Genomic DNA, 19,634 nt, shown 5'->3' with positions numbered 1-19,634 from the left:
TTTCCAAAGACACAGAGTCTGTCAGCTGTCTCTCCCTGGTGTTTCTTCTTCCTGCTGTTCCTCTTCCAATATTTCCCAGCTTCTCCCCTCGGCTCCAATACTTTGGCCACCTCATGAGAAGAGAAGACTCCCTGGAAAAGAGCCTGATGTTGGGAAAGATTGAGGGCAGAAGGAAGGGGACGACAGAGGATGAGATGGTTAGACAGTGTTCTCGAAGCTACCAGCATGAGTCTGACCAAACTGTGGGAGGCAGTGGAAGACAGGAGTGCCTGGCGTGCTCTGGTCCATGGGGTCATGAAGATTTAGTCGGACATGACTAAATGACTAAACAACAACAACCCCTCTGCAGCCTCTGAACTATGCCCTTCTGCAAACCACTGTTCTAAATCAATACTGTCCTCCTGTTCTTAGGAAGTTTCAGGAGAAGGGGGGCGGTTCCCACCATTCCTCCTCAGTCCAGCCCCTGACACCCTGCAATGCAGCTGTCCCATATGGGGATCGAACCTGCAACATTGGCATTATCAGCACCACACTCTAGCCAACTGAGCTATCCATGACACTCCTCTTACCCTTGCTAGAGTCAGCTACATTCCAGCAGAATTTTAGTGTTTTATGTCCTTTTTCCCTTTTACTTCTTTTTAATTGTATTCCAGTGGGGTGACCCACCTGAGGGTTATTTGGTGCCGGTCAGGTCAGAAATCTTATAAATAAGTACATTAATGATGGGACAATCTAGTGAACAAACACATGTGAAATTGATAAAGACCATAGACTTATCTATTCATCACTAAGAAAATCCTGCAACACAAGGCTGTAAGAAGGAAATTTCAGACTTTATTAAAGAGAGGGAAAGAGAGGGAAAACTGCTTTTTTATCCTTTGGGTGATGGACTGGAAAGTTTAAATTTGGGGTCCCATACTGTATATTTTGTTAAGTGTTCTAGGTCTTGAAGCTGTCATGTGGCTTTCAAACAGAAGGTGGCAATATCAAGCAACCTCTACTCTACTCTACTTATAAAATATTGAGATATCGAGTTCCCATTCAATAGCACACATTGGTACCTAGACCACAAACCACATCCTGTTCTTTTATCTCAAGTTGCTTTTTTGACATTACTTACCAAGAGGAAGGAGTCACCCACATTTCATCAAATCATTTCATACAGCTGTGTTTGTGGAGCCAAGCCCATAAACTGCTCACAACTGGCATCAGAGTCCTGACCAATTTCTTGCTGTTTCTTGATCCAGGAAAATGCCCCTCCTTTGTGCCTTGGTTCTGCTCATCATCATCTCAGCCTTAAGTAAGTGATTCATTTCCCCATCATTGGAAGAGATCTTCCCCCCTTCATGTATCCTCAGGTGATCAAGATTCTCCAAGTCAGGTAGATAAGGGAATCTATGGGCTTTGCTCCATCCATCTCTCCATCTAACACAATCTCTTCTGCCATTATCTTCTTTACAGAAGGGAGTTTTGGACAGAAAGTAACCCAGAAAGAAAGAACCATGATTGTCAACCAAGGAGCAAGAATCTCTCTTGATTGTGTTTATGACAAAAATGTCTACTATCTTTTCTGGTACATTCAGCCTCCTGGAAAACCTCCAAGGATCTTTTTGACTGATTTAGGAGATGGTACCAGCTCTGGCGAGGGACTCAGCCACAACTTCCAAGCCAAGCATGATAAAAACGATATGAGCTTCAACATGGAGAAATCTGCCAGCCAGCTGAATGACTCTGCTGTCTATTTCTGTGCTGTGAGTGACACAGTGAAGTCAGTCGGTGGATAAGCAGAGCAAAAACTTGCAAGGGGAAATGAGCCCAGATCTGCATGAAGACTGATGACCTTTGTAGCAACTTTGTAGCAACCACACATATCTGGGAGTAGGGATGGAAGGGGGGGATTATTTGCATCTACAGGCTAACCTACTTATTCACACTTTCCAAAACAGTGCAAGAACTGAAACACAGCCACCCTTCCAAATTCAAGCCGATCCAAATTTTGCAAAAGGAATTTTCCAGCCAAGTAATGTACTGTACTAAATGCATCTACTGAGATAAAGTGCACCCAAAAATGCAAATATTAGTTGAAATGACATACCAAAGTGCATGTATCAGCCCCCCCCCCCATTTTTACAATTTTGCTAAAAATGCATACAGATAAGTTTAGATATCTCTGCTGATGTCTCTATGATGTGATGTGATGATGAGGATGATGAGGCTGAGGCAGAGACATCACCTTGCCAACAAAGGTCTGTATAGTTAAAGCTATGGTTTTCCCAGTAGTGATGTATGGAAGTGAGAGCTGGACCATAAAGAAGGCTGATCGCTGAAGAATTGGTGCTTTTGAATTATGGTGCTGGAAGAGACTCTTGAGAGTCCCATGGACTGCAAGAAGATCAAACCTATCCATTCTTAGAGAATTCAGGCCCGAGTGCTCACTGGAAGGACAGATCCTGAAGCTGAGGCTCCAATACTTTGGCCACCTCATGAGAAGAGAAGACTCCCTGGAAAAGACCCTGATGTCGGGAAAGATGGAGGGCACAAGGAGAAGGGGACGACAGAGGACGAGATGGTTGGACAGTGTTCTCGAAGCTACCAACATAAGTTTGACCAAACTGTGGGAGGCAGTGGAAGACAGGAGTGCCTGGCGTGCTCTGGTCTCAAGAGTCTCCTCCAGCACCATAATGCAAAAGCATCAATTCTTTGGTGATCAGCCTTCTTTATAGGGAAAGAGACAGGCATATGTCAACTAAAAAAAGCAGAAGGTGGCACCTATCCCCTGCCAGTCCATCTTCAAGGGAGCGGACTGGACTGGAGGGCAGTTGTGAGTAAGCAAAATGGCATCAGTCTTCCATTTCTCCAGATCTTTGACCTGAGGCAAGGGGCTCACCTTGTCCAATGGGAGGGCTGGCCCTGACTTTTTTGTTTTTGATTAGTTTTCAATGTGGAAAACAATGTGCCCTGTATCTGTCACCTCCTACTGAACAGTTTTCATGGTTTCACAATTCTGTCCACAAGAGGGCAACCAAGACCTAATTTACCTCTTTATTCAAACCCTCTGACTCAAGGCAATGGATGAGCATCGTAAATTGGCAAGAAGCAGGTAGGACAGGCCACAGAACAAGGTTGCCTCACCTGTGATCTATTTTGAACACATGAAAGAAGGGGACATAAAGCAGTTTCATCACTTGAAGGGGCTTCCTTTGGCCCACGTGCCCACCACCCAGTGTCAGAGCCCATGACAGCCTATAGCAGGCTAGGCAGCTCCGAGCTTGAGACGTATCCTAACTCTTAATTCCATAGAATCTGGAAACCTGCAACCATTCTATTGTTGCTGGACTCCAGCTCCCATTGTCCATTACCATTGGTCTATGATGGATGCGGCGGATGGAATTTGAAACCTAACAGCTGGGATAGTTCAGTCAGCAAAGGTAAAGGTAAAGGTAAAGCGGCCCCTGACCATTAGGTCCAGTCGTGACCAACTCTGGGGTTGCGGCACTCATTTTGCTTTATTGGCCAAGGGAGCCGGCGTACAGCTTCCAGGTCATGTGGCCAGCATGACTAAGCCGCTTCTGGCAAACCAAAGCAGAGCACGGAAATGCCGTTTACCTTCCCACCAGAGTGGTACTTATTTATCTACTTGCACTTTGACTTGCTTTCGAACTGCTAGGTTGGCAGGAGCTGGGACCGAACAACGGGAGCTCACGCTGTCGCAGGGATTTGAACCGCCGACCTTAAGATCAGCAAGTCCTAAGCTCTGTGGTTTAACCCACAGTGCCACCCGCATCCCTAGTCAGCAGAGAATGGGACTCTTAATCTCAGGGTTGTGGGTTTGAGCCCCACCTTGGGCAAAAGATTCCTGTGTTGTAGGGTGTTGGATGGGGAGATTTGCATGCTCACTTCCAACTCTACAATTCTATCATTCTATTATGAACATCTGGATAATCCATGTCCCTATCCCAGCCATAAAATATTCTTTTTAAAAAATTTGCTAAGCAATTTTATAGAACAGAAAATGATTGTTGCAGCCTAAAGCATCTTTCCTTCTTCTTTTTTCTTTTGCATAACCAAGCTCGATATTTTTCTCCCCACTGGAAAGCACAAGAGAGTACTGTTTTCTCAAAGAAGACACAAGCTGTGGTTTCTCTGACTGTCTTAAGATAACCACAAACTCTCTACTTCTGACTTGCACTCAGAAGAGAGGGAACAACAGCATAGTTGAGCTGTGGGATCTGGGAGCCTCTGTTTCTCTTCTGCATTATTACAGAGCCCTCTGAAAGGAGGACACACTCCACTGGAAGCATCCATGACCTTCATGATGGTCTCAAGAGCCTGGCTAGCTAAGTGGAGGCATCCGCTTGGACTACTGCTTCTATGTAAGTGAGGAATTCCTTAGAAAATTATGCCTTAGAAAATCAACACCCCAGCTGCTCTCATCTATTGCCACAAACTCACATTCCCTTAATCTGTTGGTTAATAAATACCCATACTAATAGGAGTAGTGCCATTGCAATTAATAGTAGGATGATGAGAAGCTCCAGTAGTTCTGCCTTAGGTTTTACAGAACCAGCACTTCCAGAACTGCAAATAGTGTTAGGCTTGCAACAGAACTCTTCCAGTTGGCGCAATGACTATTTCTAGGGGCATGACGACTAGTTACTATTAGTTCCAGCAATCATTATTAGCATTGCTATTAAGTAATCCAAATCAGAGGGGGCTACAGGAGGTGTGTGTGTGTGAAGGCTTGAGAAAGAAAACAGGAAAGAAGGAAAAGTGGAACAGGGAGAGAAAAAATAAGTGGAAGAACAGAAAGATTAGTCATGGAATGTTGGTGATTTCTTCCAGGCAGAGCAACCTTTGGAGATATTTCCCAGCCTCCAGAAGTCTCCGTCCCCCTAGGAGGAACAGCGCAGATCTCCTGTAACCACGGAATATCTTCTTACAATGGGCTCTTTTGGTACAAACAGAGTCAGGACAAGGCTCCTCACCTAATCATCAGTGGCTTATATACGAAGGAACAAGAACAACGTTGGGTGATGGACATTGACAAAACCAGCACCTCTACAAACCTCTCCATCAGCGAGGTGGAGATGGGAGATGCTGGCATCTACTACTGTGCAGTGATAGACACAGTGTTGAGAAACACAAGGGAAGCTGAACAGAAACTTGCAGAGGGAGGGGCTCTTCAGTCCTCTTCTCTGAGCTGGGGTGAATGCCATTTTGCCTGATACACACTTTTTGCAAAGCAGTTTTCCCCAATATAATTATGTCTTTCTAAGTCACAGAATCATAGAACTAGAATTAGACAGGACTCCCAAGAATCACCCACGTCACCCCACTGCAACGCAAGAATCACAGCTAAATAATCCCTAAGAGATGGCCATCTAACTTCTGCTTGAAAACCTCCAGGGAAGGAGAGTCCATCACCTTCCAAGGCAATGTCATCTTCATTAAGATGCGTCTTTTTATACACTTTACCCCAATATATGCATTTTTGTACATGTTACACTGTTGGAGACATCCATTTCAAAACTCAGTGAAACGTGAATTTCGGAGGGTGGCTGTCTTTTGGTTCACTTGGCAAGGTGTGCCTTGAAAGCTGAGGTGAATCAAATTTCTCCCTATTCCTAATTAGAGGTGAGGTTCATAATGGAGTTTTCTGAAGCCCACTTAAGGGGCAATCTGAAGCCTCTTCAGCTGAGTCACATGACCTGGCAACACAGACCTATGGACAGGTTTAGGATCTGCCTTAATTCCTCCCTTTCTGGTCCAGTATGGTTTCAAATTGGATGGGGGACCATGTGTTGAGATTCCTGCATTGCAGAGGGTTGGACTAGATAACATTGGGGGTTCATTACAACTCTAGAGTTCTATAATTAAAAACAACTGATCCAACCATTTAAAATTAACAGGGAAAGAGATTGAAACACATCAACATCTACACATCTGGATAGGGATTGCTCAGGGAATTTATATAAAACAGAAGTGAACTTTAATCTCTCCCAAAATATAAGCACATATAAAAATATGAATGGAATTATGCAGTCATTAGAATCACAAAAGCAACAACGGTAACATTTACGCTAAAGACCAGGTGCATTTCAATTCACCAGGAGTCTTCCTTGGTGATCAATGAATATACAAATCACAGTGTTGTCACCAGAAGCAAATCATTTGCGTGATCTATACTGATATGATGAGCTGACATGTCAGGGGTGCCAACTTAAATAAAAAAAGTGTTGAAGCAGGTAAGTCTAATCAATCACATGATTTGGTACACACACCATCAACTTGGCAGGCAGCCCCATCAATTTAGGCGTGTGTGTGCAAAGGGACCTATGTGACATGTAAAAGATGCAGTTTATCATAATTCATAATAAAGACGTATTTCAGACAAAGCTAATAACCTTAGTAGGAAAATATATTTATGAAACTCATCAATCATTGTATAGAATTATTGTGTGCATGTCCACATGGTAAGTCTGGAGCACTTTTCTAATGCCCAGTCTGCAAATATAGATGATGTCAAATTCAAACAAATTGAATTTTAAAGTACAGGCTTCTGCTCCTTGTTATTTTATCCCCACAACCACCCTGTGAGGTAGGTTAATCTGACGGAGGCAATGAATGAGCCAAGGGTATCTGCTTGATGAGACTGGATGTATAAACAGACTGACTTCTGGTTTGAATGCAGTTTACTAGGGTTCATGAGGGCTTCAAGTTACAAGAAAGGAGATTCCGACTAAACATTTGGAAAACATTCTGACGATCAGAGCTGTTCTGCAGTGGAACAGACTCCCATGAGAGGTGGTGGACTCTTCTTCCTTGGAGGTTTTTAAGGAAAGGTTGGGTGGCCATCTGACATGGATGTTCTAACTGAGATTCCTGCATTGCAGAGGGTTGGACTAGATGGCCCTTGGATCCCTTCCAACTCTAAAATTCTGTGATTCTATGATTTACATAACCGATTTAAAGCACCACTGTCAAACCCATTTACAGATCCTGGCTCCCAACTTAGAAACCTGCTATGCTAGCTTGATGAAAGAGATGCTTCACAAATAAGTCTCATCACCTTAAAAAGACACAAAAAATCATACACTTATTTGAGAGAAGCTATATGTGTGGTGTGAGGGGGACAACCATGGTTTCTTTTTCATTTTTAAAAAAATTAAGGGTCATTTTTGTGAGAGTGTTGAATATTGCTGACTATTATTTGAGAGAGTTCATTTTAAATCCACAACAAACAGATGCACCTTGCATTTTTGTTCTACTTAACACAGTTCCCTTAGCTGCTTTTTTTTAAAAGAAATATTGTTTTTCACCACTAGAGTGCAACCCAGAGCTTCACACGTCTATCCGCAGATTGACCTAACGTTCAATTTAAATATACGTCATCATTCAAAAGATGATTGACAGCAATGAGCCAGCATCACAGAAGGGCAGGAAACAGATGAGGCAGACTACAGATGGAGTTTGCCTCACCAGAGAACTTTTAAAATACAAGGAACAAGGGAGAGGACCTCAGCCAATGTTTGGAAGCATCAACAAGAGGGTATCCTGTTCTAAAATGCAATTGTGCTTGACTGTTTTGGTGGCGTTCCTTCTCCTTCCAAAACCAGGTAATATTTCTCTTGGGTGCTGCTGGGCACTGTAAGAGTTTCAAGTTTAAGAACTGAAAACAAAATGTTGTGTTCCTATCCTGTTTCGGAAGGTGAGGATTGGGGGAGGGGGAATAATCAATTTTAAAAATCAGAGGAATACTTAGGGCTGAATCTAACGTTAGTCCTACACAGAGTGGAGGCTTTGAAAATAACAGGTATGACTAACTTAGGTTCATTAATTTTAATAGGTCTTCTCTAACTGAATGAAAGGCTAAGATTTGAGTAATTTTAGAAATCTTAATAGGATGGTTCGAGAGAGAGAAACAGCTGGACATACAGAAATATGAATAATATTAATTTCAGTGGGTCTACTCTGAGTATCACTATCAATGAATACAGCCCAATGTACCTCATTTTTACAGATGTTGGCCTAAGTGACTGTATGTGCCAATTGTTTTCGAAGTGGACTGTTAAAGAAAGATAAGATGTAAACTTACATTATTTACTTCTACGTCCCTACAGACCTTAGCTTTGGGATTAGCCTTGGGATGGATCCATTGGTAGAACATGAGACTCTCTTAATCTCAGAGTTGTGAGATGTATACTGACACAAAAATTTGGGCAAATGACAATATACTCAGAAATCTTAAACTAAAATGAAGAAGAAGAAGATAGTTCAGTTGACAATTCAGAAGGTTATTCTTAGGAAGGAAGGAAGGGAGGGAGGGAGGGAGGGAGGGAGGGAGGGAGGGAAGGAAGGGAGGGAGAGAGAGAGAGAGAGGAAAGGTCTAATTTCGTTTCTCAATTTCTGTTTTATAGGTATCTCTCAAACTGATTCAGTGTCCCAGTCACAGAGACAGATGGAATCTCCAGAGGGGCAGGTGGTAACTTTCGATTGCAAATTCACAAGTGGAGACTCCTTCCCCTATCTTTTCTGGTATCGTCAGTATGCCGACAGAAGACTCCAGATCCTCTTGCGTGCTACCAAAGCCGATCAAAATCCAAAGGCTGAAGAGAAGTTTTCTGCCAGTTTGGATATCATAAAGCGTACTGTTCCTCTGACAATTGAAGGAGTCTCTCTCCAGGATGAGGCCGTGTATTACTGCGCTTTGAGTGGCACAGTGAGTCAGCCTTGACTGTGCACTATACAAAAAGAGACACAAGGGTGCTGAGTGGGCACTGAAACTGTTCTGAGGACAAATTCTCAAGCCAAGTCTTACATTTGCTTGCCAAAAATCCAAGTGCATGTTTTCCTAATGTAATTTAAACGTACACAGAGAGAGAATAAAGGACGCTGTTACAGACATTGCTATATTCAGGTCTTTGAAGAGCACCCCAACCATTTGATATGGGATGTTAGAATGGAAATTTCTAGCTTTCAAGTCTCACCAGAAATATTAAGGATTTAGAATCTCGTTAGTCCATCAAAACAAAACAAAACTCCTTTTAAAAACAAAGATTTGGACTTTAAATATAAAAAGTTGAAGTCCATGGGTCAGATCCAGATTTATTCATAGGCCATTGAAATGTAATGATTAAATTAATCATTAAAGATGATTTATTCTCAGTATGACTGAGTCTAGACCTAATCATTGCTACATTCGTTTGTAATTTCAATTCAATTTGAAAGTTCCATAAATTGTTTGGAGAAAAACAAAAACATAGAAGCTTTCACTGTTGAAACACTTTATTTTGGGGGGAAGCTATATAATCCACTCTTCAGTGAAACCAGTCCTAGAGTGGGATTCAACTTAAAATATGGAATATGTAATATTTATAATAGAATGGAATGGAATGTAAATGTAAATGTAAAGATAAAAATACAATAAATCACAAAATAAATGTCTGGAAAATCAAACCATAACAACAAAAATTACACCACAGCACCAAAGAGTGGCAAAACGTTCCCTCTGGTGATCTAACCAAATGCTTAATAGGGAATCCTGTGGCAAGATCCACCAGGATGAACAGCTTAGGATACATCAGATCTCTGGCTCAGTTGACTTATTCATGGCTCAGCTGGCATTAAGTCCCCAACCCCGACACAGCCAAAGATACACTGGTGTAATTTGCTCGTCCCAGCTCAGCTGGCAGATGTAAGCCCCCCAAAAGGGGCAGTCTAGTTGTGTAGTGGAAGAACTTCAGATGGATCCCTGGAGCCCATTCTAGTTGGTCACATGACCTGGCAACATACAGTAGTTTCCCCTCTGTGGTGTTAAGCAGGGCATCAGATCTGGTGCACCGTATTTTTCGCTCTATAAGACGCACCAGACCACAAGGTGCACCTAGTTTTGGGGGGAGGAAAACAAGAAAAAAAATATTCTGAATCTCAGAAGCCAGAACAGCAAGAGGGATTGCTGCGCAGTGAAAGCAGCAATCCCTCTTGCTGTTCTGGTTTCTGGGATAGCTGCGCACCCTACATTCACTCCATAAGACGCACACACATTTCCCCTTACTTTTTAGGAGGGGAAAAGTGAGTCTTATAGAGCAAAAAATACAGATGCTGTCTTAATTTACAGCAGCTTGCTTTCCTACAGCTTCTTGTGCCTAGGATTGCTGCCTTCATGATTTCAGTTGATCCTCCTCCTCCTCCTCCTTCTTCACACAGCTGAGATCAAACAAGAGGGGGATTATTGCGGGAAAGGACCATGAGCTCAGCTCTGGTATTGAAAGCAAATTCCTGGGCTGAGCGTGTGCTCAAAGACAGCCTTCTCCATAGTTCTAAGAGAAGGTTTTCCTATCCGAGTCACTATTGTGAACCTGGCTCCAGCTGTTAGATTTTTGGGTTAAAGGTTGGGAAGCACACAAGTGGCTCTTATAAGCTTGCAAGACTCTGTTCTAGCCAATTTGTTCATCTTGAAATTGTGGTCTGGATTTCAACCATGAGATGGAGATACTGAGCAAGTTCAGCTTTAAGAGAGAGAGGAAAATACTATAGTTGTAGTCAGCTCCTAACCACATCCTGTGGTCTACCAGACCTCAAGTTTAGGTTCCTTTGAAAAATAAACAGTTGCCGAAGAAGAAGGCATGAACTTCATTTCATCAAGTCTGCTCATATTGTGTGGTTCAAGCCTAGAAGTGGATTGAATGGAAATTCCTCTGTGATTCTTCCCTTCTTCATCCCAGAAAAATGTCTCTCCTGTGGACCTGGCCTGTCTTGATCCTGGCAGTCTTAAGTAAGTGAAGGTCAATTCATTACCCACAGCCTAAAAATTGTCTTGATGCCTTTTTTTACTTCCTAGATTCTCCTACAACACAAGACTTTTACATTTATGGCTTCACTTGCTGACTCCGAACTTGCAAACCATGAAATGCTATAATCCAGAGGTAAAAAAATGGACTGTAGCACTTCAGGGTCCTGGCAAGGAAAACAACAACAAAATGCATTCCTGTGATGCTATTATTCCACTGATGGGGTGTTTCTAAGGGGAGCATTCAGAAATACGTTGTCTCAGTTGTCATCAGTTCTACTGCCTCGTTGCTAGTCTAATCTTTTTCTGCTGTGTCTGTAACCAACAGCAAGAGTCAATTGATATTCTAACTCCACAGATGAACCTTCCCCAAATTGATACCCTTCATGCAGCTGAGACTGATGTGCACTGTTGTTCAAAACATCTGGAGGGCACCAGATGTTTAAAGTTGCTTTGAGTTTTTCCCATGGGCCAAAGTTGGTTAAGGACAAAAATCTGTGCTATTGCTGTGTCTCATTTATGGGGGCACTTCAGAGGTTGCTGGACTACAGCTCCCATCAACCCTCACTGATGACTATGCTGGCTGGGGCTGATGGAAGTTGGAGTACAGCAACATGTGGGGGCCACAGGTTCCCCATCCTTGTTGTATATGATGCACCAGGAACTAAGATCTCCAGAGCAATTCTGTTCTTGACCATCAGCTCACCCACACATCCATCTACCCATCTCACCTAATCTCTCCTGCCCTTTTCTTCTCTGCAGAAGAGAGTGTTGGACAGTCAGTGGACCAATCAGAAGGCACTATGTATGTTGCCCAAGGAGAAAGGATCTTTCTCAACTGTTCCTACCAAGGGACTGTCTACTATCTGTTCTGGTACATTCAGCATCCAGGCCAACCTCTCAAGCTTTTCCTGAGTAGCTATGACCCACGAGCAGAAGGGTCTCTTCTTGGCTTCAAAGCTGAGCAGAAGAAAGACAAGAAAGACGAGGGGACTTTCAACATGGAGAAGACTGACAGCCAGCTGAATGACTCTGCTGTCTATTTCTGTGCCGTGAGCGACACAGTGATGTGGGCCAATGGAGAAGCAGAGCAAAAACATGCAGGTGCAAATGAGACAGAATGGAACAGGGACATTCAGAATATAGTCAGAGATCCAGAGCTGCAATCCTTTGCAGATTCACCTGAAAGTGAGTTGATTCCAACTAGGCATGCATAGAATCTTGAAGAATAGACCTATTATTGATTTTTACTTCCCACACAATTTTTAGTGCTTTTCTTGAGTAGTCAAAACATTTTACGTTGCAGAAAAACAAAGAACCAAGTGGCGACTTGCCATTATAGATCCACAATGCATGGTTAGATGTTACCTCAGAACATAAAATGGTTCTATCCAAGATCAGCCCAAAGAATGGGAATATTCTTTTTCTAGAAGTGAAGAGGGTTTAACGTAAAGAACATTCACATCTAATTAGTACTAAATAAAATCATATACGGTGAGAACGTGCAAGACATGAGTTTGTTTTAAAATATGCATCAAATACACCTACCCCATTGTAGCACATTTTATTGATTTAGCAGTGCCTCATGAAATGCATATCAAATAAGTCAGGGTTTTTTTTTTACCAGGTGTTAAGGTAAAAGTCTGACTTATTTCTCTGCCCCTGGGCCATGGTCAATCTGACTGCAACCAACATATATATATAACAAGACTTTTACAAACTGATTCAGCATTGTCATACTCATATATTGATGAAATTCTCCCTTTAAAGCTGATAGTCATTTCTGATTTCACTCCATCTCCGTATAATGAAAGGGTACAGCATTTGGGGCATTTCAACTTAGTGGGGAAAGAATGAGAGTTTTGGTCAAAAGGGACACTGTGAAGCTGGGAAAGGTTTGGAAAAGGGCAATTGTTGTTGTTGTTGTTGTTGTTTAGTCGTTTAGTCGTGTCCGACTCTTCGTGACCCCATGGACCAGAGAACGCCAGGCACCTCTGTCCTCCACTGCCTCCCGCAGTTTGCTCAAACTCATGCTGGTAACCTCGAAAACACTATCCAACCATCTCGTCCTCTGCCGTCCCCTTCTCCTTGTGCCCTCCATCTTTCCCAACATCAGGGTCTTCTCCAGGGAGTCTTCTCTTCTCATGAGGTGGCCAAAGTACTGGAGCCTCAGCTTCACAATCTGTCCTTCCAGTGAGCACTCAGGGTTGATTTCCTTCAGTATGGAGAGGTTTGATCTTCTTGCAGTCCATGGGACTCTCAAGAGTTAAAGTGATCCAAATAGCTAAAGAAACTCGCATATGAGGAAGTTTTAGAAGAAAAGGCATGCCACTCAATTTTTTTTTAACTGTATCAATGACATCAGCAGCCCTGATACTGGCAGATCAAAGACTTTTTTCTGGTGGAGAAATATCCAACATTTGGTCTTCCTTTTGGGTTGGCGTTCTCTCTGTTCTTGGAGAAGCCTCTGCATGCAGTGAGCATCATGCACCACAAAGTGGCGCCATTAATTCATTTGCTAAAGATCTCCACACTCTCAGGGCCAGATTTAGGTTTGATGAGGCCCTAAGCTACTGAAGGCAATGGGGCCCTTTATATGTCCAGCTGTCCTTTGTCAACGACAAATTGTGGCTGTATTTTGTGCTGAATATATGCTATATGGTAATTCATGGACCTAATAGGTAGCTAATGCCATTTGCTCATAACAAAATATGTATTTTATCAAAGTAATTGTTGAACTGAAATACAATTAAGAAGAAGTATATTAATAGTGAAATTTTTTGGGGGCCCCCAAGAGAGCTATAGCTTGTTTAGCTTATACATAAATCCGGCACTGAAGAAGAGCTTGGATTTGATATCCTGATTTATCACTACCCAAGGAGTCTCAAAGCGGCTAACATTCTCCTTTCCCTTCCTCCCCCACAACAAACACTCTGTGAGGTGAGTGGGGCTGAGAGACTTCAAAGAAGTGTGACTAGCCCAAGGTCACCCAGCAGCTGCATGTGGAGGAGCGGAGACACGAACCCGGTTCACCAGATTAGGAGTCTACCACTCTTAACCACTACACCACACTGGCTCTCATAGCGCAGACAGCTGATTCCTGCAGAATTTCTTCCCTTTGCCAGAAACAGACCTCCTACATCTCCATTTGTTTATTTGTAGTCATTACCCTGGGTCATTCATGTTTCGTGTACAGTGGTGCCTCAGGTTATGAACTTAATTCTTTCCAGAGGTCCATTCTTATCCCAAAACTGCTCTTAACCTGAGGCGTGCTTTTGCTAATGGGGCCTCCCACTGCCTCTGCACCGCCGCCACTTGATTTTTGTTCTCATCCTGGGGCAACATTCTCAACCTGAGGTATTACTCCTGGGTTAGCAGAGTTTGTAACTGAAGCATTTGTAACTTGAGGTGTTTGTAACCCGAGCTACCACTGTACTCATTTTTATCCATTCACAAGTATTTTCATAATGCTATATTAAAAAATGGCAGTTAAATGTTAAAGTGTAAGAGGCCATTAAATCAGAAACTGTAGCTGAAATATACTCGGAGTCCTGCAGTGATTTCATGCTCTTTATTGCAGCTTGTAAAACAGTGATTCATCCCGCCCCCCCCCCCCAAACCTCAGGCCTTTATACACATTATTTACACAATGAATCCCGTCTGATTGGCTGATTCTGCTTCCCTCCTGGAGCCTGATTGGTCTTCTCCTGCAGGCCAATCAGTTGTTGCATTCTAGGATCCTACCTGCCTATTGTTCTAGGATCCAAGCTTAGTACATAATGTTGGAAGGGACCCCAAGGGTCATCTAGTCCAACCCCCTGAAATGCAGGAATCACAACTAAATAAATCCCTGACCGATCCAAGCTCTGTTTAAGAGCCTCCAAAGAAGGAAAGTCCACCACCTTCTGTGGTAGTCTTTTCTATTGTCAAGCAGCTCTTACAGAACCGCCAAGTGTCCCTATTTTCCAGGGACATCCCTGATTTAGAGAAGCCATCCCAGTTTCTGATTTGATCCCAGAATGTCCCACTTTTCCTTCAGATGGCCCTATTTTCATTGGAGAAATGTTGGAGGGTGTGGAGTTATCTGACCCCCCAAGCCATCTGAAGGCAATCCCATATAGGGATGCGTTTTTTTTAATGTTTAATGTTTTCTTATGTTTTTATATATGTTGAAAGCCATCCAGATGTCAGGCAGCAGAGGAAACAACTGCCACGGCAGGTTGCCAGGAACGGATAAGGAAAGGAAAAGACCTTACCATCTGCTTTTTATTCAATATTCACAGAGAGACGCTTGGAATGCATCCTCTTGGAATAATGGCATTGTCCTGTGTAACTCTCCACCCCCTTTTCCTCCCACTTCCTCATTCATCATCATCTCCTCTATGGGTGGTGCTGAAGGACCTTTGCTTCTGAGCTCTCTGCTCTCCTACTTTCAAGGCTCGCCAGGTTCTGGGAGAGGGGGAGTCTGGAATGCTTTCTAAATACATTGTGTATGTCAGCTGTTGCCCTCCTGGTGTTTCCTCTTCCTTGTCCTCCTTGTTAAGTTGTGGGTGAACATATCAGACGACACAGCAATTCTTCAAACAGCTCTTCTTTATTCAGAGTCCACAACAGAACTGAACTGAAGGGCTCAGTCAGCCTGCTTATATAGAGCTCCAGTACAACGTTACTGTAGCAACTTTCTAAAACTATCCAATCACTGAACGTCACTTTCGATCCTTCATTTGCATAACTATCTACAGTATCCCCCTGCTGGCCCAGGGTGAGAACTTCAGTACATAACACTCCTCCTCTCCCATTTTCCCCCAGCTTTCCCCCACATCTGCCTCTGAGCTGTGACCTCTCTCAAACCCCTGTTGCAATTCTGAACTGTCTTTTTCTCTGGAAAAGTCAGGTTGGGGAGGTGGTCTCCACCACTGCTCTTCTGCCCAGTCCCTGACACTAGAATGGCTGGGACAACCCAGTAAGACATGCGGGGTATAAATTGTAAAATTCTCATTATGGAATGAGATGTCCCTATTTTCATCGGAAAAAGGTTGGAAGGTATGCTCTTACCATCAGAAAATGCTTGGTCAGAATCTCCTTGCTCTGCACAAGTGGAAGAAAGTTGAAGAGCATTCCTACAATGCTAATTGGACGGATAGGAACAGGGTCTTCTAACACCCATGCCACCTAGTTGACCCAGGCGATCACTATGGACCACATCTACGCTAATGTGAACCTGGCTCCAGCTGGTAGATCTTTGGGGTTGTATGAATGGGTTGGGGGAAGCACCCAAGGGGCTGCCATAAGCCAGCCCAACCCTGTTCCAGCTAAATGCAGTGCTTGATCTCAAAGTTGTGAAGTGGATTTCAAGTACAGGCTGGAGATACGGAGGAGTTTAACATTTTTAAAAAACCAACTCATTGTAGCCAGCTCCTAACCACATCCTGTGGCCTACCAGCCCTCATCTTTTGGTTGCTTTGAAAAATAAACTACTAACCAAAGAGGAAGGCATGAACATTCCCTCATGTCTGTTCAGGTAGTGCAGTGCAAGCCTAGAATTGGAGTGAAACCTATTGCTCTGCGATTCTGCACTTCTTCATCCCTGAAAAATGATCCTCCTGTGGACCGGGCCTGTCTTGATCCTGGCAGTCTTAAGTAAGTGAAAGTTGATTCTCTTCTTGCACCTTAAATGGCCTTGAACTTTTATCATTTGCTTCATAAATTCTCCTGCAACTCAAGGAAGCCCAACTTTCATGTTTAATATTCTTATGACTTCACTTGCTGATTCTGACCTTGCACACAAGGAAGTGGTATAGTCCAGAGGTAAAAGAATGGACTGTACCACTTCAAGGTCCTGGCAAGGAAACCAACAACAACATATGCATCCCTGCTAGGCTAGGTTTCTGTCCACAGGGTGTTCTTAAAAGGAGTATTTTAAAAATGTATCCTCTATGCTGCAATCCATTCTCCCACTTCATAGCTATTCTAAGCTTGTTCTGCCACATCTGTAACCTGAGTCAATCAATATTCTTACTTATGAGTCAGTCTTTCCCAAACTGGTACCCTCCATGTCAGCTGGGACCGATTCACACTGTAGTTCAAAGCATCTGCAGAGCATAAATTTGAGAAAAGCTACACTAGGATAAAAGCCACTTTGACTTCCCCCCATGCTACCAAGTTGCTGTAGGACAGAAAGCCAGAGAGGGGCTTTCTTTTTCTTCTTCTTTTAGAAATAAAATGCCTTCTCTAACTGAGTTAGGGTTTTATATTTGCCTTTCAGATGCAAGAAAGCCACCAAGAACAAAAATAAATACATTTAGTTCTGCAATGCTATGAATATTTAACTTAAAAGTCATTACAGTGGGTCTGACCCCTTAGGAAGGGAGGGTTGGGTTCTAGCTATGAGTGAGTTAAATCGTTCTTTCAATGCAACATGTGATATTGCTGTGTCTCCTGGATAGGGAAGTTGTGGAACTCCAAATATTGCTGGACTACAGCTCCCACCAGCCTTGGCTGTTGACCTTCCTGGCTGGGGATGATGGGAGTTGGAGCCCAGAGACATATATTGTGGGGTGTGGGGCTCAGGTTTCCCATTCTTGTCATATGCAATTCACCAGGAGCTAAGAGCCACAGAGCAATTCTGCAGTTGACCCATCTTGCCTAATCTCTCCTGCCCTTTTATCCTCTGCAGAAGGGAGTGTTGGACAGTCAGTGGACCAAACAGAAGGCATCGTGCATGTCACCCAAGGAGAGGGTATCTTGCTCAACTGCTCCTACAAAGGGACTCCCTATGCTCTATTCTGGTACATTCAGCATCCAGACCAACCTCCCAAGCTTTTCCTGAGTAGCAATGACCCTCAAGCAGATGGGACTCTTCTTGGCTTCAAAGTCAAGCAGAAGACAGACAAGACTTACAACATGGAGAAACCTGCCAGCACACTGACGGACTCTGCTATGTATTTCTGTGCCGTGAGTGACACAGTGATGTGGGCCAATGGAGAAGCAGAGCAAAAACATGCAGATGCAAATGAGACAGAACGGAACAGGGACATTCAGAACAGAACAGAGTTAGCGACCCAGAGCTGTAGTCCTTTGAACATTTACTGGAAAGAGAGTTGATTCCAATGAAACATTCCTAGGAGCTTGCAGCATAGATTTATGACTGATCTTTTCTTCGCCTTCCATCTTTTGTTATGCTTTTTTCAGTAATAAAAACTTTTTACAGTGGCACAAAACAAAGAACTTTCCATTATAAATCCATTCCATAATGCATGGTTAGATGTTGGTCAGAACAATTAAAGGTTCAATTCAATTCAATATTATTTTACATTTTACAGAATCGAAGAGGGTTGATAGTAATGAGCATTCTTCTTCTTCTTCTTCTTCTTCTTCTTCTTCTTCTTCTTCTTCTTCTTCTTCTTCTTCTTCTTCTTCTTCTTCTCCCCCCCCCCATCTGACTGAGTTTCCCCAGCCACTCTGGCGGCTTATAACCTATCTAAAAACATCAGTCCTTTTAAACTTACACAACTGCCATCAGATGTCTTCTAAAAGTTGTGTAATTCTTTATCTTCTTGACATCTGATGGGAGGGTGTTCAACAGGGAGGGCACCACTGTTGAGAAGGCCCTCTGCCTAGTTCCTTGTAACTTTGCTTCTCGCAGTGAGGAAACCGCCAGAAGGCCCTCGGAGCTGGACCTCAGTGCCCAGGCAGAACAATGGGGGTGGAGATGCTCCTTTAGGTATACTGGGTCAAGGCCATTTAGGGCTTTAAAGGCCAACACCAACACTTTGAATTGTGCTCAGAAATATACTGGGAGCCAAATAAAATCACATTTGGTGGGAAACCATGAGTCCTGAGTTTGTTTTTATATGTGCACCATATATATCCACCTTACAAATGACACCAGTAGTCCTGACATTGGCATATGACAGGCTTCCCAAAACCCAGGCTTCTGGTGGAGAAGGGACATCAAACACTGGGTCTTCCTTTTGGGTTTGAGTTCTCTCAGCTCTTGGAGAAGCTCCTGCATGCAGTGAGCAGCAGCCACCACAAGGTGGAGCCATCTGTTATACAGACAGCTGGTTCCTGTAGAGCAGGCTTCCTCAACCTCGGTCCTCCAGATGTTTTTGGCCTACAACTCCTATGATCCCTATCTAGCAGGACTAGTGGTCAGGGATGATGGGAACTGTAGTCTCAAAACATCTGGAGGGCCGAGGTTGAGGAAGCCTGCTGTAGAGTTTCTCCTCTTGCTACGTAAAAGCAGACCCCCTACATCCCCACTCCTTTATTGACATTCATTTCCCTGGGCCATTCGTGGTTTATGTGCTCATTTTCATTCTAGCACAAATATTTTCACAATGCTAGCTCAGAAAAATGGTAGCACGATGTTTAAATTTTAGAGGCCCTTGAGTAATAGAATTGTAAAGTTGGAAGCAGTGGCGTAGCGTGGGTTGTCAGCACCCGGGGCAAGGCAAGTAATCTGCGCCCCCTAACCCGTGGATTTGCGCCCCCTAAGCCTAACCCCCAGATGTTGCGCCCGGTGCGGCCGGCCCCCCTGCACCCCCCACGCTACGCCACTGCAGGGAAGGAACCCCAAGAGTTCTCTAGTCCGACCCTCTGCAATGCAGAAATCACAGCTAAAAAAAATCCCTGACAGATCCAAGCTCTGCTTTAAAACCTCCAATGAAAGAGCATCCAAATCTAATTTTGCCCCTTTCTAAAATTTATTCATTTGCAGTGGTGGAGCTTAATGCTCTGACATCGGGCGGGTGGGGTCAGGGGCGCCGACTTATAAAAAATATTGGGGGGCCCATACCAGGGTCCTGCCCCGGGAAGTTTTCTAAATTTTAGATGAAAATTA

At 43.5% G+C, this 19,634-nt stretch overlaps 1 gene segment (V, D, J or C); it reads left to right on the top strand.

Annotated features, from left to right (window-relative positions):
* Window positions 1-1,205: 1,205 nt before the first annotated feature.
* LOC310828907 (T cell receptor alpha chain MC.7.G5-like) overlaps window positions 1,206-19,634 on the top strand; it is a 136,458-nt gene continuing 118,029 nt past the window's right edge. Inside the window, exons 1-2 of the C gene segment in view lie at window positions 1,206-1,300; window positions 1,462-1,768.

This window comes from Podarcis gaigeae (genome assembly GCF_964106915.1).
Source record: "Podarcis gaigeae genome assembly, chromosome: 13".
NCBI classification, from domain to species: domain Eukaryota; kingdom Metazoa; phylum Chordata; class Lepidosauria; order Squamata; family Lacertidae; genus Podarcis; species Podarcis gaigeae.
The sequence above is the reverse complement of the archived record's forward strand: the minus strand, read 5'-3'. Positions and strand labels throughout refer to the sequence as shown.